The sequence below is a fragment of the Pteropus medius genome, unplaced genomic scaffold (assembly GCF_902729225.1).
Source record: "Pteropus medius unplaced genomic scaffold, Ma_sr-lr_union100, whole genome shotgun sequence".
In the NCBI taxonomy this organism is placed as follows: Eukaryota; Metazoa; Chordata; class Mammalia; order Chiroptera; family Pteropodidae; genus Pteropus; species Pteropus medius.
In genome coordinates this window covers 11,396,993-11,405,330 of record NW_024340849.1, presented here as the reverse complement: position 1 = coordinate 11,405,330, position 8,338 = coordinate 11,396,993, and the positions used below count along the sequence as shown (strand labels likewise).

Sequence of the window (8,338 nt, the reverse complement as noted above, 5' to 3'; positions counted from 1 at the left end):
TAAACCATCACCTCCATTCCAGTTCTGTGGAAGGAGTAGAGAATACAGGGGCATATGACATGATTTCTGCTGTCCAGGGACTTACACTTTAGTTAGGAGAGGAAATGGTGAAAATAGGAAGTTAATGCCAGCCGTAGGTCTTGAGTGTGCTCAGTGCCTTATGTTAATGCCCAGAGGGTGATTTATTTAAGGGAGGCCACTGAGACTCATGATCTAATTAGAGGTATGGTGAGCCTTGGATGAAGGCAAGAGGAACATCTGGACAGCTTACTTTTAGGCGATCTCGAGCTTTTCCTTTCCTCGGCCCCCACCCTGGCTGCCAAGTGTTGCTTCATCAGAAGCTAGTCATGGGCAGAAGTAGGTGTAACTCTGGCCTTCCTGTTTGAGTGTGAGAACTAAAAAGATACCTCCAGTTTGTAGCTTTGATCTAGGAACCACATCTTCCAGCCCTGCCCTCAGAAAGTCTGCTGATATTATGAAAAGTAAATTGCCTCCCTTAGGTGGGGTGGGAGCGAGGAAGAGCTACAGGAAGAAGGTGACGAGGAGAGATCACAGCTGGAGAACGGGGTAGGGGGAGTGTGTGGGGGGTGAAGGGCGATGGAGAAAGCGATGCAAAGCAGAGGAAGGACTTTGTATTGTAGAAGTAGGAGGGGACATAAAGGTGGGATCGAGCTGCAGGATTTGATTCGAAGGTCACTGGAAGAGTAATTCCTGCCCCTCAGCCTCTTTGCATAGCCAGAATCGAGCCCTTGGTGTTAATTATTTTTGCTAAAAGTTCCCTTGAGATATAGATTGTGGAATAACACAAGAAGGCTTAGGGACAATTCACAGGTTTCAGGTATGAGATAACCATATCCTAATGTCAAATAATTCCCAAGATGTCCACGCCAATTGTATCTGATGGCTGACAAAAAGCCTCTAGGAATTAAAAAATACTTCGACTTGCATGTGTATTTAAAAGAAAACCTCAACAATTTGTATTTGAAAATTGTCTGCCTCCCTATCTATCTATGAATAAGCTGTTCTTCAATCTAAAGACCGTGTACGCTGTGCTTTGGGTTTTTTAACCCCCTTGCATAAACCACGCATGCGCGCGCGCGCACACACACATATACACACAACTGGGCAGAACAGCACAACCTGAAAATCCTGTTGAACTCCTTAAACCTTTGTCAGAGGGAATGATCCACCAGGAAAATAGCTGACACCTTGAAGAGAGATGAGGTGCAAAGAGCGGCCCACTTTGGAGGCCTGAAGCTGGACTGCCAAGGCGAAACCGTGAGCGGGCTCGTGACCCTGAACAAGGCAGCCAGTCGGAACCAGCCCTTTCTCTGAACTCCGGAGAACCAGATCATCTTTAAAGTCACTTGTGATTTGAAAGAGAAAATAAATGGCCAAGGGGTCTGAAGGAGCAGTCCCGCCACACTCCCTTTCCTACCAGCCCTGCCCCTGGCCTTCTCTCGTAGGGGATAAGAGAACTGAAGGGTTTGCAGCAAGTAGGGGACTGGATGTAAAAAGTACCACTCTCCGCTCCCCCTCCCCTCCCAAAAGTCTATTTTCCAAGTTCTCCCAAACATCAATTCTAAGTCCTGAGCAGACTGAGCGGGAACTTCTTAGACTCGTAAGTATTTTCTTGGAAATGAGTATTCCCCAGGCATTGTGGCTTCTCGATGGTGTGGCACTCTGTCAGAGCAGATCTTTTACCCCTGGTAGCTGAGAATAGAAATGGGGTCACCTGACAGAACACACTTATTTTATACTTATACTTATTTTATACCATCTTGAGACTCGAATGAGGTGAGATTGTGCATGGCGTCTGACTCACAGTTACGCTCGGTAAATATCAATTAAGGTTCCCTTCAAGACCCAGGGTTAGATATTAGCTTCCTTACAGAGCTATGGAAGGCCTTGCCCAATTAGGATTATTCGACAAAAATGAAACCTTTTGAAAGAAGGTAGCCTGGCAGCGCTGGAGCTGGAGAGGAAGTGGCAGTTTTCCCTTTGATGAGGCCATCTGTTTTTAATTTGTAACCTCTTAGTTATGGTAAAACATGTATTTTTCCCCCCATACATGATAGATTCCATAAATTCTATTGAATTGCCTGAAGCCCCTTGCACATATTCATATACAAATTTAGGTCTTGTTTTATGTAATATCGCCTCAGGAAATAGGAAGAAGATCTTGTCTGGTTGTTTTGGACTTGACGGGTTGGCTAAGGCTGTTTGGGTAGGGAGCCCTGAAAGGCTGCGGAGGGGGAAACGCCCTCCTGAGATGAAACTGTGAAATTTGTTAATTTGGACAATTGAGGTCAGATCCTGACGGTTTTGTCTTTGGCTTCAGGCAACTCGAGTTGCATCACCTACGGGCTTTCTATCGGACCACTCTGAGCAAATCAAACTTCCACAAGATAAATACAATTCGCTGACCCCCACGATGCACCAGGCACTTTAGAAACATAACGTTATCATTTCATCTAGTGGTCACAACACTCCTATTTGGAAAATATAACTATCTTTCTCACTCGATAGTAGAGGAAACCGCCTCGGATAATCAGCAATTTCACTCAAGTCAATAGGCAAGCGAGTGGAAGACACAGGATTTGAACTTGCACTGTCTTGGCTCACCACCACAATTCAAGTGCCCCCCACATGGGGTTGGGGAAGGGCCCCCCATTCCAGAGCAAAGCTGGTTGTTTTCCAGCCCAGAGCCCCATAAAATACAGCCAAGTTTTATCCCCCTGGGTTTTCTGAGACTGGAAGGTGGATTATTAAACCACCTGATCTGTGAAAAATACTAAGTACAGCTCCAGCTCGAATTCCTCTTGGATTCCTTCAGCGATGAAAGTGCAGCCTCTGGAAAGTGTCTCACGTTATTCCCAGAGCAAGCCGGTTGGGAAGGTGATGATGGTGCATCTCATCCCCGGAAGGGATTTTGTGATGGACGAGGACAGAATGAATTCTGAAAGATGCACTCCCCACTGGCTAGCTTTTTACGAGCTAACGCCAAAACAGCACCTACTGAGAAAGACCTGCAGGAGCCATTTGTAATGGGAAAGAAAAGGATTCAAAGGAGACTGTCAAAACAGCAATTTGTGTGTTTTGTCGGCTGCGCTGTATCCGCCCCATTTCAGCAAAGCCAAGCAGAGGTTAGGAAGGAAGAAGAAATTGTTGCCACCAGTTGTTTTTTTTTTAACCAAACAATAGAGAACATCTAAATTCGCAGTCTGCATTCTTGATGATTCATTTGCACAAGTGTTGGAGGAGGGGCAGGGGGTGAGTGGTTGTGTTGATTCTGAAAGCCTCTGGTTTTACAGAGGTTATTTTTAGTAAGAGATTCCCAGATCCTCCGTCTTCAGGAAACATACACATTTATTAGTCCATCAGAAAGCAGAAGGAAAAAACTTCCCTGTTGGTCATTGTAAACACCCGCCCCTCCTGCACACACGCCAACATACAGTATCTGCAACTAGAGTGAGAGAAACGCTTCTTTCCTCCTTTTGAAATTTTTACTGGTGTGACATAAAAAAAAAAAAAAATTCTGAGAATCAGCAAATCAAGACTAAAACTTTTAGTGAATTTTTAAAACGTAGTGGTAGAAGAACATAAATAAGTCAGACTAATACTACACAGCTGACTCCTTAGGATTCTGGGAAAGTCCCAGCCTGGGTGATAAATCTAGGCGTCTCTTCCAGACTCTAATATAAAGCAAGAAGGGCAGTGCTATAGACCAGGTGTGGCTTACATGTGAACCACTCTCTTTCCAAGAAAAAGCTGGCGAAATTAAAAAGTGTCTATTTCTACGTGTTTAGAAACACTGCTGTAATTTTCGACCCCAATCATCTTGCAGTTAGACTGGAGCTTTTGTCATCATAAATATTGCTGGTGGGATATAGGTATCGGCTCCTTTCTTTATTGTGTCATTTTGCTGTTTCACCCCCCAAGACTGTGGAAAATTCCCTGGTCCTGGGTTGCCTGGGACTATCCTGGTTTTAAAACTGAAAGTCTCAGGTCCCGGAAATGCCTTCAGTGCTGGGCAAACCAGGATAATTGGTCACGCTTGTACGTCTGCAACATGCTGGCACGTGTACCGGTAGCAGATTTAACTCTGAGAGACCTCATATGAATAAACTATATCCTACTTCTTTTTCCACTTTTGGCTCATTTGTGAGACGGGGATAAGCAAAGCCCTGTGGAATCACAGGGTTTGTAAGGGGATTAAATGCTCTTAGCCCAGGGGCCTGGCAGAGAGTAAACCCCTAATAAACGGTTGCTGAAAAACATAGTCTGGGGGATTACAAAGAGTTTACAAAAGCCAAATGTTATTGCGATTTTATTGGAATTATTAAGTATATCCTGAGTAAAAAGCCGAAGAAAACATCCTTTCTGACTTATATATGAATTTTACAGTTTTGTTGAGGAGGCAGATGAGCCCAACCGGAAGAAATAGCTGTAAATGGGCCAGAACTAACAGGCATACACCGTGAAGGTGTTCACTGGAGAAGAGGAAAAAAACAGGTAGGGTCAGGTATTTTTTATTTCAGAGAAAGAAAGATGTTGTTTATCAGATAAGTCATTTCACTAGCAAACTCTCCAGTGACTCAGAAGTCTTAATAGACAGGTCTACCAAGTTATCGCTGGACACTTCTCCAAAGGCCAGTCTTCCTCAAGCTTACTGTATCATTTTGTAACCCGTCTTCCATCTCCATTTTTTTCATAGATACTGTTTTCTTAAAGGTTACTAGCGGCCCAATTGCCACATCCCCGGGTCTCTTTTTACATTGCATCATGCTCAGCCTCTGGGCATCACCTTCTCCTTTAAACTTATGTAAAGTGATTAGCATACCACACCAGGCGCCTGAGTCCTCTTGGTAAGTTCCTCTTTCCTCTTGTTCATTAAATGTCAGTTTCCCAAGGTTCTGCTTTCGATAGGTTCTCTAAGAGTAGTGACCTCAAGAGCCCACTTCAAGTTAAAGGATGTCCAGCTTTCATCTCCATCTGGTGTCTCCTCCTGGGCACAGGCCTGACTCTGTCTCCCTGCTAGATCTCTTCACTTGCTGGGATTTGTCTGTCCTTTTTATTAACTTTGGGTCCCTTTCCTTCTCATCTTTGCAGCTCGAAGTGCTTTTATCCTTCAAGGTCAACGTCAAAAGCCACTTCCTTTGAGAAGTAGTTGCAGATTGCCCAGATCAGAAAAGACATTCTATGTTTTATGTTTCCATAGCACATTTTTCTTATCATGAGTTGACACTTATTTCATTTGCATTTATATTAACTGACTTTATGTTCGCTTCTCCAACTTGATTATAAGCTCCTACAGACCTATTTCAGTTTTTTAATTTCCGGTATCATTTAGCAAAATGGCATTCATTCATGTATAAAATAATATTGACCATATGTACCAAGAGCTACATTTGACACTAGTGATACAAAGATAAAATAACTGAGAATACATGTTACAGTCTCGAATGTCTCAAAGCCAAGACGAAAACAGGTAATTACAATTAATCTTTGAAGTACATTGCTAAAAAGTGAGCCCAAAGTTCTGTGGTAGGTCTGAGGCTCGCAGAGTTGTGTGTGTGTGGCAGGAGCTATTGAAGTCTTCATGGAATAGATATTGTCTGAAATGAGTGTATCAGTTATATATTGCTTTGTAACAAATTACCCTCAAATTTAAGAACTTAAAAAAATACACTTTTATTATATTCTAGTTTCTGTGGGTCAGGAGTCCAGACATGGAATAATTGAATCTTCTGCTTCAGGGTTTCTCACGAGGCTGCTTTCATGGTGTTGATTAAGGCTGTGGTCTCACTTGGAAGGCTCCAACGGGGAAGGACTGACTCCCAAGTTCTCTCAAGCAGTCGTTGGAAGGACTCAGTTCTTTGGCAGTTGTTGGACTGAGGGCCCCAGCTTCAAACTGGCTGTTGGCTGGAGACCACCCTCTCTTCCTTGACACATGGGCTTCTTCAACTTGATTTATCACAGCAAGTACTCGAGAAAGATGGGGGCGGGAGGAAGAGAGAGAGAGAACAAGATGGAAGTCACAGTCTTTTATAACCTAATCATGGAAGTGACTTTTGCTTTTTATCATTTTTGCTCTATTCTATTTGTTAGAAACAAGTCATTAGGTCTAACCCATACTCATGGGGAGGGGATTACGCAGGACACCAGCACCAGGAATTGGGGATTATTAAAATCCATTTTAAAAGGCTGCACATCACCACAATGAGTCTTAAAGAATGAGAAGTTAGCTAGTTCATTTCTCTCAGAGGAACCAGGATGAACAAGTGCATGATGAGGACAACGCAGCATATGAGACACTTTGGTGTTGCTAAATCTTAAAGTTTAAGTCTGGAGAGATAAGCAGGGCCTAGTATAACTAGGGAGTAACTGGAAAGATATTGTCTTGGTTACCATGCCTATACATGTAAAGGATGGATTTGAAGGAAATAAGTCTAAAATCTGGGAAACCACAGAGGATGTTGTTTGTAGAAAGATGATAAAGGCCTCGATATTAGCAGTAGTTTAGGGTAGGAGAAGAGGAGACAGATCTGAGATGTAAAGAAGAGGTAAAGTTGCTTGACATTTTTTTGGTGGGTGGGGCTGTATTGGGGGGATATTTCAGTGGAAATGTCTATATTCAAGTAGAATCTTCTCAAAAAGCAGAGCAGAGGACAGCGCCAGGGCCCCACTGAAAATGTCCTCACTAAGCCGGGCAGGAAGGCTGGTGCACAGGCCCCTAAATAGCTCCCCACTGTGGCTTCTGCTTCCCAGCAAATTCCTGGGACAATGAGAAGGTATACTAGTGTCCCAGGTCTGCCTTACAAAGTCCCACAAATTGGATGGCTTAAAACAGAAACTAATTTTCTCACTGTTCTGGAGGCCAGAAATCTGAAATCAAGGTGTCAGCAGAACCGCACTCCCTCTGAAACCTGCAGGGGAGGCTGCCTCTTCGTGGTTTCCGGTGCTTGCCGGCCATCCTTGGTTTTCCCTGGCTTCTGGATGCTTCGTCGCTCCAGTATCTGTAGTGAGATGGCATTCTCCCTGTGTGTCGAGGTTTCACATGTTTTTTTCCCTCTTCTTAGAAGGACACCGACCATATTGCCTTAGGGCCCACCCTAATGAGCTTGTCTTAACTCAATTATATCTGCAAAAATCCCATGTCTAAAGAAGGTCGCAGTCACAGGTCCTGGGAGTTAAGATGTCAACATATCTTTTTAGAGGATACAAGTCAACCTATAACTACTCTCTTTAAGAATTGCTTTTAACCAGAAAGGTCTAATTTAAGATAATTAATAAACTTCACTAAGGCCAGTTTCAACGGACTGATGAATTTTACATGATTTGCCTGAGATCTGCTCAATGAAGATAAATGGCAATCATTGCCTTTCTCTCTACTTGTGGTACCTTGCTGGGTTTGGTCAGAGAAAATCATTTCTCTCGAGTGCTCACCTCTGAGAGAGGAGGAGGAATATTGAGCTGTTTTTTTGTTACCTCGTGGCCCTTTTTACTGGGCTGAGGCTCTAGCCTCACTCATCATTTGCCTAAAGGAAAGTCTAGCCTAATGGAAATCTCAGGGTGTCAGTGTCTCCCCCAAAATTGTGTATAAGGAGGTTGTTTTTGTTTGTGCAGAGGGGGTCCATTGTATTTGTCAAGGAAGCCTCTGACTCAGTAATATTTACCAGCCATTGGACTGGATTAATAGTGGTTCCTACCTTTAGCTACACGTGTGAATCCCCTGTGGAAATTTAGAATGCTAGTCCTAACCCAAGATTCTAATTCAGTCGGTTCTAGGTGGGACCTGAGCATCAGTATATTTTAAGCTCTGCAGGTGATTACAGGGAGCAGCTGGGCTGGGAACCCCGGCACCAGTTGATTCCTTCCCCCTCGCCCTTCTGGCACTAATATTCAGATTCTGAGCCCCCACCCTTTAAATAGGCAATAGGGCATACCTATCATCATGCTTTTAGGAAGAATCAGAACAACGGACGGGGACACTGCTTGGTTTTCGAGGGGAAGCCAGGAGAGAGTGGTGGCCAAGCAAACCCCCTAACTAGGTGGGGGGATATCTATGGGAAAGGAGGCAGATGGTGGTGATGAAAATGAGGACTCTAACATAAAAAGTGAGCCGATTTCAGACCTTTTGATCCTGAAAATGGGCCACAGTTGTCTTTGTCGGGTGACTCAGCAAGTTAATTTTCAGAAAGTGTTTGTTCTTTCTTTCTTTCTTTCTTTCTTTCTTTCTTTCTTTCTTTCTTTCTTTCTTTCTTTCTTTCTTTCTTTCTTTCTTTCTTTCTTTCTTTCTTTCTTTCTTTCTTTCTTTCTTTCTTTCTTTCTTTCT

General features: G+C 43.5%; 1 long non-coding RNA gene across 2 annotated transcripts in view; it reads right to left on the bottom strand.

Moving 5' to 3' along the window:
• Window positions 1-5,188: 5,188 nt before the first annotated feature.
• Window positions 5,189-8,338, bottom strand: part of LOC120584599 (uncharacterized) — a 3,712-nt gene continuing 562 nt past the window's right edge. Inside the window, exons 2-3 of one of the 2 annotated variants that reach the window (XR_005648081.1) lie at window positions 6,870-7,041; window positions 5,189-5,967 (exon numbers count right to left, since the gene is read on the bottom strand). This is a non-coding gene — a long non-coding RNA (uncharacterized LOC120584599). The remainder of the gene's footprint in view (window positions 5,968-6,869; window positions 7,042-8,338) is intronic. The other variant, XR_005648082.1, reaches the window with a different exon arrangement.